At 41.6% G+C, this 21,809-nt stretch overlaps 1 pseudogene across 1 annotated transcript in view; it reads left to right on the forward strand.

Annotated features, from left to right (window-relative positions):
• Positions 1-14,810, forward strand: part of LOC308106269 (kelch domain-containing protein 3-like) — a 137,709-nt pseudogene extending 122,899 nt beyond the window's left edge. The window contains exon 7 of the transcript in view: positions 13,717-14,810. The product of the transcript in view is annotated as a kelch domain-containing protein 3-like (transcript). The remainder of the gene's footprint in view (positions 1-13,716) is intronic.
• Positions 14,811-21,809: the final 6,999 nt, after the last annotated feature.

The raw sequence follows: 21,809 nt of genomic DNA on the forward strand, positions 1-21,809 counted from the left end.
TTGCCTGCTCATTTCTTAGTGTCATCACTTCCAATTTCACTTGTTTAATCTATATCCTGATTGAGTTCTCTATCCTGATTGGATAAAATTGGAAATGAAACTGAAACAAAAATGCAATTTTCTGTTTTATAAAGAGCTGGAGAGAAGGAGACTCCTTTTACTTAACAAACACTCTATAGTAATGAGTACTATCAGACTATAGAGCTATTTAACACTTATTTTAAACAAAGAAAATCACTTACCCTACCTTTAAACTTTTCGGTACTTCCACTCCGATGCATCTCAGAGGCAAGTGTTGTACTTTTTTACTCCACTGCAATTATTAGAAAACTTTAGTCACGAGTTACCTTGTAGATTTATATTATTGCACCAAAACACACACTAACCACTTAAGCCCTATTTTTAAACTCTAATTTGAAAATAGACGATCTACAAGCTCACAACGCGTGTCGCGATCATCGGCTATTTTCGAAAAGGTTTGACATACCTTTTTTTTTGGAAACGGTGTCCCTCGTGTTCCAGAACCTTTCGTCCTCGTTTTCCCTGGCTGTATAGTTGCCATTACGCAGCGGGATCCCGAGAACGTCACTTTACGCACAGGAGTTCAACAACCTGTTGGAACTGTCCAGAGTGCTGATCAATTTTCGGCATGCAGCTAAGAATAAATCAGGGAAAATGTTTTTTTTTGGCAACTAAATCAGCTGTAGATTTGGTTAAAGGGATATTTCACTTTCAAACATGTTTGGGGGTCATTTTATCGTCTACTCTGGCTTTTGTGAACACCCCAGACCGTTTTTAGGTTGTTTGATTCAGTATTTAGTCATCTGATATTCATCTTATCAGATTTATCAGACAGTTACTATCAGAAAATATACCTAAAGTACCAAAAGTAAAAGTACTAAAAAGTAAAATAGCCGATCTACAAGCTCACAACCTGTCGCATCGCGACAGGTTGTGAGCTTGTAGATCTGTGAGCTTGTAGAGTTGTGAGCTTGTAGATCTGCTATTTTCAAATAGCCTATGTATAAAATAGGGCTAAAGCAGTTAATGTATGTTTTATAATATAATGTTTTATAATAATAATTTATATCTGCAAAGTAACTAGTTACTAAAGTTTTCAAAAGAACTTGTAGTGGAGTAAAAGTACAATATTGGGCTCTGAGATGTAGTGGAGTAGAAGTAAAAGTACTGAAAATTGGAAATACTCCAGCAAAGTAAAAAATACCTAAAAAAATGTACAGTACTTGAGTAAATGTACTTAGTTACTTTACACCACTGGAAATGGCAGTAATGTCAAAGATACAGTACCATGAGTTGTAGCTTGTATTATAATCAATGGACTTAACAAGCCAGACGGCCCTGTTTGATCCTTTAATTAATTCCGTTCTCAAGTTTAGTTGATGTAGTTCCCCTTGTAATGGATAAGGACTAGAATAATACAATGACCAAGCGATTATAGATCTAACATCTCACGGTCATCTTTGAGTGAGTCCCAATCTCTTCACTTGATCCTTCTCTGATTCTAAGTGACATTTAGTAAAGCTGCTCTTTCTTCCATTCCCTTTTTTTTCTTCTTGCTTTCGTACCCTGATCAGTGTTGCCAGATTTTGCAGGGAAAAACAAGTGACTGGGTCACACTTTAAACCTACATAGCCTACATCTGCTGTTTTCAAAAACATCTTGGGAAAAAAGTGCAAAATGTGGAATATTTTTGGAAACATTCTAACAACACAAGTCTGGTACGGGGGTCCCTGGAACAAAATATTTTCAGATGGGGGTCCGCGGAAATATACAAATTAATTGTGGGGTCCTTGTCATTAAAATGGTTGAGAACCTCTGGTTTCAACCTTAAAGCCTCACTATGTAACTTTTTTGTAATGAATAAAATGTAATTTTGTCCAATCTGTATGGTAGAGTATGTTAATATATATATCATATAATTGGGGGTGGTTGTATTTTGTCTCCCTGCTCTTCTATTGAGACATTTAGATCGTGTCAAAGGTCATGTCTCACCTAGACACAGGATCTGACACGAATTTTTACCTGATGGTCAAGATTAAATTTATCCCCTGAGCAAGCAGGCAGGCTCTATTAGCTCAATGGTAAAAAGGCCAGCACTTGCGCAGGAAACTGGGTTCAAATCCGGGGTAGAAGAAGAAAGTTACATAGTTGTAACAATCGGCCTTTACCTAGAAAGGACAGTTATTAACTAAAAGGAAAAACAACGGGATCGGCAGGTTTTGAACTTAAATTACTTTATATAAGTAGCCACAAATGAAACAATTGTCAAAACAAATGGTAAATAAATAATACAATTCTGGCTTTAAATCAACCTCTATCCCTATACTCTTTCCCTAATAAACTAAATAAATCAACAAACCGATCAACAAAACCATATTTCTTTCACAAGCCCCTTCCCACCCAAATCACAACTTTCCCCGTAAACAATAAACAAAGTCCCCACGTCAGTTACAACATTGAGAGAGCGCTGCTCGGACGAACGCCCACTCGCTTGACAAACATCAACAAACAATCCCCCTGTAAAGTCCGAACGGCCTCTTGTAACCGCGGTCTCGCGAAAGTCTATTGTGTCCTTATATCCAAACGTAAAGTGAGCGGTCATCCGCACTGACGACTCAAAAGATATCTAACGTTCGGGGTACCCCTGTTATTTGTAATCCACAGAACAGACAGCTTGGGTTTATCTCACCCGCGGCGGCTCCGTCAGAATTCCTCCGCTCCACGGCGTTTCATCCATACACCCAGCACTCGATTCCCCGCGGCGACGCAACGAGTCTGTCCGTTGTCCGCAGGGCTCGTCCGTTCTTAACTCTTGGCTGCAGCTAACTCCTGAGTTTAAACTTTATAACTTAAACACAATAATGCTGGCGCCTAGGAGATCTCCTCTCTCTTCCCCTGTCGCTTCTGCTACACAGGTTGTTTGTTCGATTTCCTCCCCCCTGAACCGCACCCTCTATTAGTAACGTCGGGTGGCACAAATCATTCAATCACCCCCTAATCAGACCCATTACCCCTCACGTGAATAGGAAATGTTCATATTGCTCATTGTGTCCAACATGTTACATATCACTCGTATATGATAACATGCATAAGTCGGGCAGATGTTACATATCACACGTATAAAATAACACCCATAGATCAAGCAGATAAATATAATAAATATAATGTGCATTTGTCACATAGTGCTGCTTTAATAAAAAATAAAAAAAAATGGACGCAAGCCCAAATAAGCAACTACACTTCAAGAACAAGCCCCCCAAAAAAACTGCACCCGGCAACTAACCAATATTCACAAGTGACTTTGCAGAGAAAAAAAAACAAGCCCAAAGTCGCTTATAATAAGCGGACATGGCAACACTGGCCCTTATGCCTCCCCATGGGGATAGGTTTACATTGTTTGACATTTCCACCGGTCCTTTTGAAATGCTCCACATGTCAGGAGGGCTGTGGGTAGTACCTACCTACCTGTGCCGGACACACACACACACACACACACACACACACACACACACACACACACACACACACACACACACACACACACACACACACACACACACACACCTTGGCAGTGCAGAACAAGAGTCCATTCTCTTCCGCTGCAGACCGTGAAGTAAACACACGAGGCAGTGTAAGAGGAACGCTTGAGATGATGAATTGCAGTGAGCTAGCTCGCCGCGTTGCACATATATGAGCGCATGTCTATCTCTCCATATTATAACTTTGTTGTGTTTTTTTTTTCTCGTAAATGAACGCCCTATACTACTTGATCATACGACAGCGTGTCACACGAAAGCATCAAAAGTAGCAGATCTAACAAGCTGGAAACGTTTTCAGCTTGTTAGATGTTGCTATTTTTGATGCTTTTTGAATTTGAGATGATGACTTGCAGTTAGCTCGCCTGGTGCACATTATGAGCGGCGAGCGCATGTCATTCATTTGACATGAACTTCTTTAGTTGAAGGCTAATATATATACAGTGGTGGAAAAAGTACTCAAATGTTTTACTTAAGTAAAAGTATCAATACTGCAATGTAGAAGTACTCTGTTTCAAGAAAAAGTGCGGAATTCAAAATTTACTTGAGTAAAAGCACACAAGTATTGGTATCAAAATGTACTTAAAGTACTAAAAGTTAAAGTACTAAAATGTTTGAAAATAGCAGATCTACAAGCTCACAACGCGTCGCATCGCACCGCGTTGTGACCTTGATCGGCTATTTTCAAATAGCCTATGTATAAAATAGGGCTAAAGTGGTTAATGTATGTTTCATAATATGATAATTTATATTTGAAAAGTAACTAGTAACTAAAGTTTTAAAATAATTGTAGTGGAGTAAAAGTACAATATTTGCCTCTGAGATGTAGTGGAGTAGAAGTAAAAGTATTGGAAATTGGAAATACTCCAGTAAAGTACAAATACCTCAAAATTGTACTTAAGTAAATGTACTTAGTTAATTTCCACCACTGTAATATAGAGAGAGAGAGAGAGAGAGAGAGAGAGAGAGAGAGAGAGAGAGAGAGAGAGAGAGAGAGAGAGAGCAGATCAACCTCTTATCTACATATTTTTACTTTTTGTGTTTTTTCATAAATTAACGTCCAACTTGATCATACTACGGCTCAAAAGTAGCAGATCCGCAAGTTTCGAGCTTGTCGATCTGCTACTTTTGAATCCTGAAAAGTGACAGTTTTGGACATACATACATGAGGTTTCCACCCGACAGAGATGATAATATACCTTGAACAATGCCTATATACACATCATCAATGATGAGCTAAGATGCCAGCGTGAGCACCTTTCACAGAAATGTTGCTGAGCTGTGATTCGCATAGCAGCGTGGATAGCCCAGGCAACACCTTAAAGGGATAGTTCACAGAAAAAAAGACTTTTTCTTCTATCGATTAGTTAGACCCCATTGAGGCTTGAATTCATTGATATTTTTGTGTGTGTTTTTGTCACATTCCTAAGCCAATAATTTGATGACTCAATTGAGTCTCCTACTGAGCAGCCACCAGGTCATTGAATCATTGGCTTAGGAATGTGACAAAAAACTAAGAAATCTCCATGAATTCAAGGCTTCATGGGGTGTGAAATTGATCGAAAATAAGAATTTTATTGGGGTGAACTACTCCAGACAGTGGTTCTCAAACTTTTTCATGTTAAGGACCCCCAAATTGATATGCATCTGGCCGTGTACCCCCATCTGAAAATATTTGTGCCTGGGACCACCAGAAGAGAAGATTTATGTTAAGAAAAAAATAAAAAAAAATAAATCCAGATTTGTTTATTTAAAAAAAGATGTACAGTACAAGCTATGACCTTGTAGATAGCCAACATATAAATGGATAGAGTGGTTAAAATGATTTTGACGCTGTATTAACACATTTTGCTGGGGACCCCCTTGGTACCCCTCCAAGGAAGGACCCCTGGGGGTCCCCGGACCAGGGTTGCCAGCTCTGCTTATCATAATTTCCCAGCAAGATTTGATTTGAAAATAGCCGATCTACAAGCTCACAACGCGTCGCATCGACGTGTTGTGAGCTTGTAGATCTGCTTTGATGTATATGTTAAAGTGCTCATGTGGCCCATAGTCGCTTCTTTTAGGCTGGTTTTCCTAGACCTGGTTGCTTGTTTCTCTCACATAATCTGGCAACACTGCCCCGGACCCCACTTTGAGAACCAATGCTTTAAAGACGGGGTGCCGTGATTTTCAGTGATTCCCCCCCCCCCCCCCCCTAAAACATAATCATCAGGTTTTATGGTTATATTAGGAGGACAATTTTTTTCGTGTACAGAAATTGTTAAAATTATGTTTTTATGTGGACACGCCTCCAGTTCATTAAGTATACCTGGTTCTCACCTTAGCACCTCCTCCACAACCTTAGCACCACCCACCTGTCCTAGTCCCTCCTCCTCCTCATGCCCACACCTGTTGTGTTATGATAATGAGGGGGAGGGTATGTTTTTACTATGTCACTAAAGGGCTGTTTTTCTATTGGCACGTTTGACCCTCAAGGTTTCAGCCTCCAGGTAGAAACTCAAAATAGTCAGAGAAGACATAAAACACCATAAAAACACCACCAGGGGGCTTAATGAAGTTCTATCAACCTCATAGACACATGAAAAACAGAAAAAGTGCAAAACCATGGCACCACCTCTTTAAAGAGTACATGTTCATTGACTTCTCCAGCACCAGATAAGAGGTTTCCGCCCGACATAAGCGACGTTATAATAAGCTAAACTTGGCGACACTCGCTCACAGAGCAGAAAGGCTAAGGCATTCACATAAAACAGGTGCTCTCATTACCGCTGACCTAAACGGAGACAATGGAATGAGTGAATGGAACAATTGGAACCGACCTCGTGCGTCTAATTTCGGTGTCTCTCGTTTAATTATTAAATTGATTTATGACTTCCCTGCACTTTGTTCCATTTGTCCAATGCCTAAAATCAGAATAGCCGGTTTCTCTCTAGTCGTAATGTGATGACGTGGTTATTTCCTAACACGCGGCTTCGCTACTGGAAAACTACCTGTATTACTGTAGGTAGCATGCATTCTGTGTCCCAGTGGTGGACGGTAGCAAAGTCCATTAAAAGCAGCACTATTTAACTTTTTTTTAACAACTATATAGCATATTATGTCCCGCAAAAGTATAAAGTTACATGTTTTAACCCATTAAGACTTGAGGCCGATTCGACAAATGTCTTCTACATCCCAACAGTTTTCTGAAAAACATATGTTGCTACAGTATAATATCAGTGGTGCTCAAACTTTTTCATGTCAAGAACCCTAAAAATGATATGTGTTTGGCCGCGGACCCCCACCTCAAAATTCCAGGGACCCCCAGATGCAAAGATTTGAGTTAAAAATGTTGTTAAAAACATATATATGTATCTGAAGATTTGCACCAATGTTCAAGAAAAAATAGCAGATCTACAAGCTCATAGCGCGGCACTCGGTGCCACGCTATGAGCTTGTATATCTGCTATTTTTGAATAGCCAAAGAAATCTAAAATTACACTAAAATGTACCCGGTCTTAAAGGGTTAAGCAATAACAATCATCCTTCCATAAATGTATAGACTCAGGGGGGTCCCTGCTAGGGGCTTGACTGTATTACTATGTATAAGAGAGACAATGAGTTTCATCCTGGCATTGGCCAAGGCACCAAGGCAGAAGTGCCAGTCAAAGCGAAGACTGGTCAATCACAGCGCGTCCTTGCCCGGACATGCTTGCAGAGACTCTTGGGTAATGAAGTCAAAGACGTCGGCTGCCATGTTATTTGTGTCCAAAGTGGCCACAGATACCCCCAAACTACATAGTGCTGCTTTAACTTGAGTACTGGAGTATTTGTTTCTTTGGAAGCTTATGACTTTCACTCCACTATTCAACTTACTTACTTAGATACATTAACCACTTAACCCCCAGGATCCATATCCTGAGGGAAAACTCGCAGAAAATAGCCGATCGGCAAGCTCAAAAATACTAGCATAGAGCCCTGAGCGACTCCGCTGAACCATATGGGGTTTAAATAGTTAAGCTCTATTTCAAGAATAGTGAAAATAGCCGATCTACAAGTTGACAACACGCGGCAATGCGACACATTGTGAGCTTGTAGATCAACTATTTTCTTGGTAAAAAATGTCAGTACAGCAAAGAAAATGTAGTTTGTAATTCCAACTTTTCGATACTTTTCAGAACTTTTAACTCAAGTACAAATTCGACTGAGAAACTTTCACCTGTAGTAATAGTGATATTAATAGTATAATACTGAGTAATATTTGACCAGTATCTTTACTCTCCAGTATCTTGACTCTCAAAGTACTGGGGTTGTAGAACTTTATCCACCACTGCTGCCTGAATGCTAAGCTAATTGTTATGTAAAGGGAGGGGGGGGGGTTCTCCTTAACTGACTTAAAGCAAGCTTTTTTACCGGAACAATACCATCTTCACTATGAACTACAGGGAGTCGTCGTCATCCCCCGCCCCGTACCCCCCCCCCCCCCCTCCAACCCCCACCCCACGCTTTTCTCCAGTGAAAAGCGTTATTACAAGCAAATGGCAGGATCGTCTTTCCACCGGCTAGCTCCTGGTCCGAAACACACACACACACACACACACACACACACACACACACACACACACACACACACACACACACACACACACACACGAAGGCCCTGGTTTTTGTGCGGCACACAACAAGGAGGGTTCTGGAAAGGTAGACCTGAAGGAGGTATAGGTATGTGGAAGGTGGAAGAATAGGGCTATTGTCTACGGCTGGTTGCAGAGTGCGGAATCTTGTTAACCTTTGGAATCTGGCAACGGGGATGCAGGCTTGGCAAGAACACAAGGCTTGGCACCTGCCGTTTGATATGCCTGTGTATGTACGAGGAGGAGTGTGGACAACCTGGTGTCTGGCGCGAGCGCACGTATACGCACGCACGTGCACACACACAGGTGCGCAACTGTGGTTAAAATGTTCAAATGAGCTAATTTGCAAAATGCAAGCTCGCAAACTCGTGCCTGATACATCCCCGAGGTAATGTGATATGATCAGTGCGAATTTAACAAGCAACATTCTATTCCTTCTTGTTCAGCGTTGGTGAGAGAAAAGTTTTTTTTTCTTTTACATGTGGGCTAGGTTAGTCATCTGCCAGCAAGCCTGCAAGAACAGGTCCAAGTAATGCAACTTACTATTGTAAGGAGAAAAAAAGGAAAGAGAAAGTGATCCATCATCATAAAATCACGTACATCTCCAGACTTTCTTACTGGCAGGTTATGATTGCACCTAGACAGTGCAGTAGGTATTATCAGTGATGGAAGAAGTACATGTTTTACTTAGGTAAAAGTATCAATACTGCAATGTAGACATACTCTGTTTCAAGTAGAAATCCTGTATTATTTAAAATGCACTTGAGTAAAAGTACAAAAGTGTCAAAAGTGTCATCAAAATATACTTAAAGTACCAAAAGTAAAAGTACTCATTGTGCAGAATGTCCCATTTCACAAGTTCAAGATGTATTAAAAAAATATTTTGAAAATAGCAGATCTACAAGCTCACAATGCGTCGCATCATTGTGAGCTTGTAGATCTGCTATTTTCAAATAGCCGGAATCTATGTAGGGCTGTAATAATAATCAATCCAGGGGGTCCCCAGCTAAAGTAGTTAATGTAGCGTCACAATCATGTTAACCGCTTTATCCATTCGTACGTTGGCTATTCAAAAATAGCAGATCTTCAAGTTCACAGTGCATCACTTTGTGCCACGCTGTTAACAAAAATATCAAAAATGTTGAATCATTTCTTCTAAAGTCTTCTCTTCTGGGTGTCCCTGGCAAGCCTTTTCAGATGGGGGGTCCTTAGTGCCGAATACATATCAATTTGGGGGTCCTTGACATAAAAAAGTTTGAGAACCACTGCTCTAGCATCTGGGAAAAAGCAATGAAAAACATTTCTGCAGATGTAATCAGAATGCAGGCATATAAAATGGGTCTAATACTGAAAGCCACTTGCACGTCATTCTTCACCTTGAAGAAGAGCCTTCTGTCTGTCTGTCTGTCTGTCTGTCTGTCTGTCTTATATCAAATATTGTACTTTTCACTCCACTACATTTACTTGAAAACTTTAGTTACCAGTTACTTTGTAGATTTTGATCATTATTACAAAACCACTTCCGACCTATATATATACTTTGGCAATTTGAAAATAGCCGATCTCCAAGCTCACAACACGTCGCTTTGTGTTGTTGTAGATCCGAAGGATTTTTAATCATTTTATTCATTGGAAAACTTGTGTAATAGGACATTCTGCATGATGAGTACTTTCTTCTTTTGGTACTTTAAGGGCATTTTGATACCAGTTTACTTTTGTACTTTTACTCAAATAAAATTTTGAATACCGAATACTTGTAAACAGACTACAGTATATCTACAATAGGATTTTGATACTTTTACTTAAGTAAAGAAAAATTTGAGTACTTCTTCCATCACTGTGCATGTGGCCTGACTGAGCTTACTACGCATGCAGCACTCGGTACAGTTGAATTCCAGGCATTGTCTGTGAATTCCAGCCCCGTGAAGTTTCACGGTCTGCTGAGTCAGAGGCAGGAAGACTATGGCCCCGCGGGGAGATTGTTTTGTATCTCTGTCAGGCATGAGTCCTCATTTTTATCACTGACTGACCTGGGACAATCCTCCCACTGTCACAATCGGGTTGCCACACACAGCCAGAGGGTGGAAAGTATTATAACTAAGTACATTTACTCAAGTTACTGTACTTTAACCCGCAGTGGTTTTCAACCTTTTTCGCGTCAAGGACCCCCCAAATTGACACATATTAGCCCACTGACCCCCATTTGAAAAGATATGCCAGGGACTCAACCGTTTAGGTTTACGGTTTATTGGGGGTCCCAATCTACACTGTATCATCATCATCAGTGTTCATTTAACTCTGAGAGTGTACAAATGGAACCAAATGGACCCGTTAGGGTCCATTTGGTTCCATTTGTACACTCTCAGAGTTACAGACACATAAGGGTCAATTTGGTTCCTAACTATTAATTTGGCTGGGGACCCCCTGGAACCCTCTCAAGGACCACTGGTGGTCCCGGGACCACTGGTTGAAAACCACTGCTATTAACCCATTCAATCCGGGGAGGCATCACCTGTGTCATTTTTAGATTTCTTTGTCTATTCAAAAATAGCGGCTATACAAGCAGATATACGAGTGCCGCGCTATGAGCTTGTAGATCTGCAATTATTTGAAAAATCTTGAAAATGTGTGCAAATCATTGAATATCTACTTCTTTAAAGCGAACACTTGTTACTCAAATCTTTGCTTCTGGAGGTCCCTGGAACTAAATATTTTTACAAATGTTAGTTTTTACATTTTTCAAAAATAGCTACAAGCTCATAGCGCAGCACTCGGGGGCGTGTTATGAGCTTGTAGATCTGCTATTTTGGAATAGCCCAAAGAAATCTTCCCAGTGGGTTAAGACCTGAGGCCGATTCTACACTTCTAAATCAGTAGTTCTCAAACTTTCTCGTGCAAGGACCCCCCCCCCAAATTTGGTCACGGACCCCCTCATCTGAAAAACAATTTCAAGATTTAAGTTTTTTTTGTTCAAAAATAGCAGATGTACAAGCTCGTAGCGCTGTTTTTTGAATAGTCAATGCTAAAATCTAGAATGACACAGATGCTTGGTTTGAACCGGTTAAAGTATAATTTTGAGGTACTGTACTTTTACTTTAGTAGAGTATTTCAAATGTTCGATACCTTCTATACCTTCTACTCCACTACATCTCACGAGGCAAATATTGTACTTTTTTTTTACTCCAGCACAATTATTTGAACTTTAGTTACTAGTTACTTTTGTAGATTTAGATTAGTATTACAAAACACAGACAAACTAACCACTTAAGGCCCAATTTCATACTTTGGCTATATTCAAAAATTGCAGAACTTCTAGATCTGCTATTTTTGGAAAACGTTTTTTTTTTTGGGACAAATTTGAGTACTCTTTTACCAACCAATACCAATACCTTTGTACTTTTCACTCAAGTAAAAGAGTAGGCTATTTCTACATTGTGTGGCGGCATTGCTACTTTTACTCAAGTAAAAACAATCAGGAGTACTTCTATCCACCGCTGGTTGCCAGATCTCCTCCACTATATGGACGTCTTCCAGGACCTGTTGTTCCCCTCGCACCCTTCCTCTCCCATTTACTTTCCTCCCTGACCTGGTGCCAACTCCCCTTATAAAAACCTCTTCCTCTGGCCCTGTGCCCACTGCCCCAACTCTTTAAATGTGGCCTCAAATGGCCCCTGGCTGGCTGGCAGTGCCCATAAGACTGGCATGGACCCCGAGCCGCAGGTGTCCCCTCTGGTTGGACCAATTGTCCTCACCCCTCCTGACCCCGAATCGCTACTTGCCAGGGGATTCACACGCCCAGGGGGTCCCCCATCAGAATGCTCGTACTTAGGCCAGAACATTTGGACCCCGGAGAAGTAAGAGAGAGTGCGTGCGTGCGTGCGTGCGTGCGTGCGTGCGTGCGTGCGTGCGTGCGTGCGTGCGTGCGTGCGTGCGTGCGTGCGTGCGTGCGTGCGTGCGTGCGTGCGTGCGTGCCTTGCGTGCGTGCGTGCGTGCGTGCGTGCGTGCGTGCGTGCGTGCGTGCGTGCGTGCGTGCGTGCGTGCGTGCGTGCGTGCGTGAGCCTTAGGGTTACGGTTAAAAACGATATATTTTTTTAAATGGCTTTCGTAAAATCATCATGCTAAATGTTTGTCCTCACAATTATAGTAAATACAAACCTCTGTGGTTCCACTGTGTGTGTGTGTGTGTGTGTGTGTGTGTGTGTGTGTGTGTGTGTGTGTGTGTGGTGGGGTGGGGGGAGTTACATTATTTTGATGCCAAACGCACAGCACTGTGGTATTGTAGCCACGATCTGCTAACAATGGCTCAGCACAACCAATCAACATCAGCGAGGACTTTGGGGGCGCAGCTGCAAGCTAGCAAGGCCACAATGACACAGCATGGCATTCCCATGGGGACATGTCGTTGGTCCCCTGGCTGAGCTGTTCTCTCCCAGAGAACTGGACGATGCTGGTCCAAGATGTACTGAAGAGGAAGGGAAAGGGAACTTGTATAATTGATGCAAAAATGTTTGTTGACATATTTGAGAATGAAAAAAAACCAAAGTCACATGATTTTTATTATACAGAATCTAACATTTAACTACTTAAACCCCATATGGGGATATGGGGTTCAAAAATATATATTGTGGGGAAAGCTTTTGCTGAAAATAGCCGATTGACAAGATCGCGACACGTTGTGAGCTTGTCGATCTGCTATTTTCTACTTTTTTTCCTACTCACAATACAGCCTCCACCTGGGAACGCTCAGAGATTGGAGTACCAATCAGCGGCAGCTGCCGTCGGGATCTTGGCGAGACCGGGTGTGAGGCCATCGAGAAGCGCCTGTTGCTTCGTAGTTCTTTCACTATTCATCATGGCCGTTACCACGAACAACAACACTGCAAGCTGCGCAGCTACTATACGTCATGTACACACGTCAATATGATTGGTTGGATCATATTGACGCCCAGACGGTGATTGACAGACGGTCCATCCAATCACCTACCAAGTAGCTTGAAAAAAGGAACCGCCGTCTTGCAGTGGTTGGGCTACCAAGAGCCCAGATGGAAGTAGGTTGTGAAACAAATGTGTGAAGCAAGCTTCTTCCATCTGGCGGAGTCAGGTTAATTTTAAGTATCCTATACAGTATTTTGATACCAAATGATACTTTTGTACTTTTACTCAAGTAAAGTTTTGATACAGGTCATTCACTTGTAACAGTTTTTTTATATTGTTGTATTGATACTTTTATTTAACCACTTGAACCCTATATGGTTGAACTGGAGTCCCTTAGGGCTCTATACGAGTGTCTTTTCTGTTTTCTGTTATACGCGACGCGTTGTGAGCTTGTCGATCTGCTATTTTCCCGCGAGAGCTTTCCCAACAATACGGATGCTGGGGTTTAAGTGGCATCCGCCACTTCTTTCTACATGCCATATTAGGGCATCGGCCTGCGCGTGGCAGTTTGTACCGCTGTTACCAATATAAACGGCAGGGCCAGCAATGGCAAATCCATTCTTTTTACACAGCCCAGACTACGACCGATCCAGTTCGTATCCACACAGGTTGTGCTGATGTGTGACACACTGCGTTGGACGGTGCACCTGGAAGGAGGACCGAAGAGGGCTTATCACGCCTCTCTGGTGGTGGCGCACAAGGTGTACTCGTTCGGAGGGTACTGCTACAGGGAGACGGACTACCTGGGTCAGATCGACGTGCAAGTGTTCAACACAGTGTCTTTGCGCTGGGTGAAGTTGCCCCCGGCGACGGCCGGCAGAGGGGACGGTCCCCTCGAGGTCCCTGACATGCGCGACGGCCACTCGGCCGTGATGATGGACGGCGTCATCTACATCTGGGGCGGCACCATTTTCACCAAGGTGTACTCCGACGCGATTTACGCGTTCGACGTCGGCGCCCACGGATGGTTCAAGCCCAAGGTCTTCGGGGCCGTCCCGGAGGCGAGGTGCGACCTCTCGGCCTGCGTCCTGGGGAAGGTCATGTATGTCTACGGAGGGTTCAGCAAGCTGACCGGGTACATCAGCGACGTCTAGAGTTGGACACCACCACGTCGGTCTGGGCTTTGATCAACGCCCGAGGCACTCTGGCGCTCGTCTCGGAAAGGCACTCTGCCATCATCATTGGGAAAAAGATGTTTGTGTTTGGGGGGAAAGGGGACCAGGTCGAGGACCACTACAGCAGCGTCAGAGTGTTTGACACGGACACCGACCGCTGGCTGAGCACGCCTTCTGCACAGCTTCTTCCGGAAGGACGCGAGGATCACTCTGCCTTTTCGCACAACGGAGAGCTGTACATATTCGGCGGCGACAACCTGGAGAGGACCTTCAACGACATGTGGAAATTCAATCCGGAGACCTTCTCCTGGAAGAAGGTCGAGCCCAAGGGGAAAGGCCCTCGTTGGATGACTGTGATGTGCTGTTGCATGGTGGGAGACCGCGTCGTCTTCTTTGGAGGATACGGGTTAACGCCTGTCGAAGACCTCGAAGACGAGGAAGTGTCCGACCTGCACATCTTAGACCTAAGTCCTTGTCTGAAGACGTTATGCAAGCTAGCAGTCCTTCAGTACGGTCTGGGACGGTCTGGACTCCCGCACGACATCAGGTGGGAACTGGCGGCAATGACTACCAACAACAACACATGACAATTAGCAGAGACTGACTACCGTAGGGCAATGGAACAAAAGAACGAGATAAATACATGACTGCAAAGCTGGAGATCTTTGCACACTTTAAAATGTTTTTCCTTTTTTAATGTGGTCCCGCAAAGCCCTTTGGGGCGGTGCCGTGCCGTGTCATTGCATGTCCAAAATGGGTCTTTTCTGCCTGTAGGTCTGTTTGTCTGTTTCTCTGGGGCTAATGTCGCGAACCGCTCGACTAATCAGCGTCGAATGACTTGTGCACGCTGACAGTAGGCCAAGGAAAGTACCACACACATACAGCATGTTTCGTTATGTTTTTATATTTAACTCTAATTTATTGTCGGATCAGGCTGAAACCTCTCCAACTTATGGAGTCATGTGTCACGGATGACTGACGTCATGGACCGCTCACATGAAGTTATTAGACCCTGTCCAGTTAGGACACAACAGCTGGTTATACAGTAGCAGTGCTGAACTGAATCACAGACTGTTGCTGTCGGCGCAGAAACCTCTCTTCTCCATTATACAAACTTTTGGTGTTGTTTTGGTGTCGCAAATTAATGCCCTACTTGATCATACTACAACATCAAACGGCATCAAAAGTAGAAGATCTGCAAGCTCGAAACACAGCGCGAAGCGATGTGTTTTGAGCTTGCCGATCTGCTACTTTTGTTATTTTTTAACTTGAATCCTGAAAAGTAAGAGTTTTGGACATAATGAGGTTTCCACCCGACAGAGACGAGTATTCAAGTATGTAGCTATGCACTGTAAATTGTACCTGGCATAGCTTGTGCATCTGTCATTATCTACTGTCATTATCCACTGTGGATTCAGCTGACTGTTCATATTTTCCGTGGGTACATTACTGGACATAGATTGTTTATGTACACTTTGACTATATTTATTTATGTTTAAACCAGTTACTACCATTGGCAATACTGTTAATATGCTATTAGTGCATTTTGACTATTATATTTATATTCATATACCTCAACTTAATAGCTCATACAACATGCACACAATGCACACCAGTCCAAGTGCAGAAGGCCAAGCATAGTACTCTCCTTTGTTTTGTACGTGCTTTATTCCAAACCCTGTGCGAGTGTGGGTTACTTGCCAATTTACTCTTTTTATGTACGTATTTATATTATTATTATTTGACTCCTAGTTGTATCTATTTTTCTGTATCTGTCCTGTGTTTCTTACCTGTTAACTTATAGCTTATGATAACCATACTTTATTTCACGTGGTATTAATTGTCGAGGCTTCTGGGTTCAAATTGATATTCAACGACTACCAGCTGACAACGTTTTCACTGTCTTGAAGCTTCAAAATAGACCCCACGCTCAGAGTTAACCCCTGCCGTCACATCACAGCCTTCGTCATATGATGGTGTTTAGCGACGAAAATATCTGCCATTTCTGAACATTTGTGAAAATGTTTTGCCTACAATTACACGCCCAAAACAGGGACTCTAGGTTAAAGGTTGTTGAAGTCGCATATGTCTGGAAGTGTGGTATAAATCCACTACACAGACAAATCAATCTCTGATCAGATTTTTCCCACCCAAAGACATCCATAAAGGAGTTTTATAGTACCTCAATCTTGCCTCCATCTTTTCCCTCATTTAGCATTCCAGGACCTATTAATTATGCCAATATACCACGCCTGTAGAATCCAGCCCTCATTGAAATGCCTTTGTCTCCAGAACCTCTAGTCTACACCGATTCCAATCACATCTTAAACTGTGGTTTTTATTTGTTTACTTTTGATAGCTCATTTGTTAAACATTTTTCAAATGTCCAACGTATTAAATGAATTGCAATGTAAATATAGTAACCTAATATTTGCCATAATGTCTACAACACAATGTAGGCAATAATGGAATAAATATTGATTAGCATGTTTCTGTGCAAACATTAATCATAGAATAAACAGCCTGACGTTGTGAGAAGAGAATATGAAGGGATAAACATCAGGCTATCATACAGTACATTGTTACATTGGCCATTGCTTACACTCGCTTCTAATGAGGGCATCAATCAGGTTCAGTGTCATAAATACACTTTTTTATAATATCTGAAGCGGTTTCGATGCTCATTTGTGCGTATATGTGCGTTCTCTCCGCTTCTTCTCGTCTAGTCTGCCTACAGGGGAACCTATAACTCCACAACGACACTGTGGTGATCCATCAAGCAGCTCCAAGGAAAGTTTAGTGTCCTCTCGCTTCTCTTGTCTAGACTGGAGCAGTGGTTCTCCAAGTGGGGCCCGGAGGGGGTTCCAGGGGGTCCCCAGCTAAAGTAGTTAACATAGCATCACAATCATCTTAACCGCTTTATCCATTTATATTTTGGCTATTCAAAAAATAGCAGATCTACACATGTCGCGCTATGAGTTTGTAAATCTGCTATTTTTGAAAATATTTGAAAAACGTCAAAAATGTTTGCAAAATGTTGAATAATTTTGCATTTTTTCTTCTCTTCTGGGGGTCCCTGGCACAAAACATTTTCAGACGGGGGGGTCCGCGGCCAAATGTTTTGGCATTTTCTTGACATGAAAATGTTTGAGAACCAGCTGGTCCAGACCAGGAGACAATAATATTCTCCCACATCCATGTTAGGATGAATACATTTGATTACAATAGCTGACTGTAGTTGACTCAGCGGTAGTTGACCCAGCAGCAGGAGCTCTTTACCACATGCTGCATCCCGTCACTGTCGGCCAGAAATCTTGTATCTCCATTTTTCAGTTTTTTTTCCGCAAATGAATGTTTTTCACATGGCAGTGTCGAGGCCAGAGTAGCGAAAACAGACCACAGCAGAGCTTGGATCTGGTTTCGTGATGGAAGAAGCACTCTCACGTTTTACTTAAAGGAGTAGTTCACCCCCAAAAAGGACTCATTTTCTATCAATAACACACCCCATGAAGCATTGAATTCATAGAGATTTTTTAGTTTTTGTCACATTCCTAAGCCAATAATTTGATGACCAGCGGTCTCTCCGGTAGATTAGCATCTTTCCGTCGTAATGAAATTATTGGCTTAGGAATGTGACAAAAACATTAGAAATACATGTAGAAATACAAAAGTATTGGCATCAAAATATTCTTAAAGTACCAAAAGCAGAAGTACTCATTGCGCAGAGTGTCCCATTTCACAAGTTCAAAATGCATACAAATATCTTTTGAAAATGGCAGATCTACAAGCTCACAATGCGACACAGTGTGAGCTTGTTGATCGGCTATTTTCAAATGGGCGAAATATACATAGGGCTGAAGTGCTTAATGTATGTTTTGTGATGATAATCTAAATCTTCAAAGTAACTAGAAACTAAAGCTATCAGATAATTGTAGTAGAGTAAAAAGTACAATATTTTCATCTCAGATGTAGCGGAGTATAGAAGTAAAAGTATTGAAAATCGGAAATACTGAAGAAAGTAAAAAATACCTCAAAGTTGTACTTAAGTGCAGTGCTTAAGTAAATGTACTTAGTTACTTTATACCACTGGTTTTATAAATATTTATCAAATGAAAAGCATTATAACAAGAGTTTGTGACTATAAATAATAACTACATTGGATCTATTGGAACAAAAGTTATTTATTTCTGGTTTTGGACATATGTATATACATGAGGTTTCCACCGACAGTGACGATGCACAGCATTCTGAGCGGCGTGACTGTGCACTTTTGAATAGATGAATATTTATTTGAATCGGCTTGCTGTCCTCCTTTGGCCTCGTGTAGTTCCTCCCCTCTTTCTGCTTGCCTCCAGAAAGAACTTCCTTTGTTTACGGTCTAAAAGAAGTCAATCGTTTTAGAATCTGTGTCCCTGAAAGATTGAGGATATTATGTAAGGCCTTGTCTCCTTTTGTGGAAAACGCACAAAATCTTAAAGAAATATATAAATAAAGGATTACTTTGTTTAATGCGCCTCTGAAGCTTTCCATCTCCAATTAACACATGAAAAAAGGGTGCAAGTACGAGGGATTCAGGGAACACAAAGCCTAAATAGCGTTTTGACAGTTTAATGCTCGCTCTGTAAATAACCAGACTGACATGCTAAGACCGGTTAACCCTTTAAGACCGGGAAAGCATCCGTGTGTCATTTTTTTGCAGATCTACAAGCTCGTAGCGTGGCACTCGAGCTTATAGATCTGCTATATATATTTTTTTAATCGTGGAAAATGTGTGCAAATCTTTGAATATTTATATATTTTTTTAAGTGAACATTTGTAACTCAAATCTTTGCTTCTGGGGGGGGTCCCTGGAACAAAATATTTTGAGACGGGGGTCCACGGCCAAATACATGATCTAAAAATGTCTGCTCCAACTGTTTCATGTCATAGGACCCCCCCAAAATGATTTGTTTTTGGCCGTGGACCCCCATCTGAAAACATTTACTGTAGTTCCAGGGACCCCCAGAAGCAAATATCAGAGTTGAAAATGTTCGCTTTAAAAAATATATATATATATATATATTCAAAGATTTGCACAAATTGTCAAGATTTAAAAAAAAAAAAAGCAGATCTGCAAGCTCGTAGCGCGGCACTCGGTGCCGCGCTATGAGCTTGCAGATCTGCTATTTTTGAATAGCTAAAATAAATCTTAAAATGGCCGTTCCCGGTTCTTAATGGGTTAACCCCCAGATAAACCTCAGACTGTGGATCGTACACTGATAACAACAAGAGGACGAGTCAAGTAGAATAGACATAGCATATAATGTCGGAGATGATGACTGCATGGATTTATTGTACGTTCCTATCCTTGGCACAGAAGAGGATGTGGAAGGTTTATACAGAGATGACAGTTAATGTGACATAATCAGGCCAGCAGTGTAGCTGCTGCTGCTGCATGGCTACAGAGAGCATGGTCAATCTCTGAGTTAGAAAATGCCACATGGACATCTGGTAGCACGGAATGACGCAGTTCCTTCCCCTCCTGTGTTCTGTGACTGTCTTCCTTCTCTTTCACTCAGACCTTTCTCTCTCTCCTCCTGTCACACACACACACACACACACACACACACACACACACACACACACACACACACACACACACACGCACGTACACCATCAGTCTTAACCGATTATTCCTATTCAATCAGGGAACGCATAGCTGTGTCATTTTTAGATTTTTTTGTTATAACCATTATTTTATACTTTGGGCTATTCAAAAATAGCAGATCTACAAGCTCATGGCACGGCACCGAGTGCTGCACAACGAGATGTAAATCTGCTAATGTTTTTTTTTTAAAAGTTATTTAAAGTGATTTTTTTTTCACTAAAATCTTTGCTTCTAGGGATTCTACAAATGTCTTCTAAATCCTAACAGTATTTTTTGGAGAAAAAAACCATATGTTGCTATAATATCAGTGGTTCTCAAACTTTTGTCAAGGACCCCCCAAAAGTAAATGTATTCGGGCACGGACCCCCCCCCCCCCATCTGAAAATGTTTTGTGCCAGGGACCCCCAGAAGAGAAGATTTGTGTTCAAAACAAATTCACTTTCAAGATGTTTCAAAAATGTTCAAAAATGTTCAAAAGAAGTGACGCGCTGTGAGCAGAAAGAGTTTTCTGAAAAATATATGTTGCTATAAATATAATAGCTCAAATCTAAAATGATACAGATGCTTTCCCTGGTTTTAATAGGCTAATAATTCTGCCCCGCGGACAGCATACATCAGCTCTTAAAAAAGGTATTTTGTTTGGACCTGGCGGAGAAAAATAGTAATTTTCAAGGTTTCTCTCTCAGGAAAAATATATAAATTCCAGCCACCAGTCCAGGTCTTAGAAAATGAGTAGCAACGTCTAAAGAAGACAAGTCTTGACAACAAGCGATGAGATGATGATGTGCAGACGAGTAGACGTTTCGGTCGGGGGCCAGCCAGAGTGTCGGGCGTGCACGGCGAGGTTGTGAACCGTTGCACCGTGTGGGAAAGATTAGGAAGAAACACCATCGAATTCTTGATGTCATATCAGTCGCTCCATGGTTCATTTATAAAGATAAGAAAATAAAAACAGCTGACTTTTTAACCCATTAAGACCGGAGAAGCATCTGTGTCATTTTAGATTTGAACCACTTTAACCATTATTTTATACTTTGGCTATTCAAAAATTGCAGATATACAATGAGCTTGTAGATCTGCTACTTTTGAAAAATCTTGAAACTTTGTGCAAATCTTCGAATATGTATTTTTTAAAGCGAACATTTGTAACTCAAATCTTTACTTCTTGGGGGTCCCTGGAACAACATATTTTGAGATGGGGGTCCGCGGCCAAATACATATCATTTTGGGTGGTCCTTGACATGAAAAAAGTTTGAGAACCACTGATATAGCAACATAAGTTTTTTTCAAAAACTGTTTAGGATTTAGAAGACATTTGTAGAATCCCCAGAAGCAAAGATTTGAGTTAGAAAGGTTCCCTCGGTGCCGCGCTATGAGCTTGTATATCTGCTATTTTTGAATAGCCCAAAGATATCTTAAAATGACACAGACGTGTTCCCGGATTGAATGGGCTAAGACGTGCAGAGAAAACAAACATGCACTATGTCTACTGAGGGCAGGCAGGATGACTCCAGTCAGTCGTGGAGAATTGGTTGGAATTGTCACACTCCGTCTGAAGGGCGCTCTGAGCACCGCTGTTGCCATGTCTGGTTTTTATAAGCAACTTTGGGCTTGTTTTAATGTAAAGTTGCTTGTAAATATTGATAGTTGCAGGTTGCGTTTTTGTTGGGCTTGTTTCTAAAGTGCTTTGCTTATTTGGGCTTATTGCTTCCTACATGTTGTTTGAACCAGTGGCTCTCAAACACTGTCATGTCAAAGAACACCAAATTTATTTGTATTTGTCAGCAGGACCCCAATGAGAAAATATTTTGTGCCAGGGACCCCCATACAAGATCTGTGTGCTTCAAACCTTCAAACATAATTTTCCAAGATTTGTTTTGAAAATAGCAGATCTACAAGCTCACAACGCGTCGCGATGCGACGCGTTGTGAGCTTGTAT

Source organism: Gymnoscopelus braueri (genome assembly GCF_963280865.1).
Source record: "Gymnoscopelus braueri genome assembly, chromosome: 18".
NCBI lineage: Eukaryota > Metazoa > Chordata > Actinopteri > Myctophiformes > Myctophidae > Gymnoscopelus > Gymnoscopelus braueri.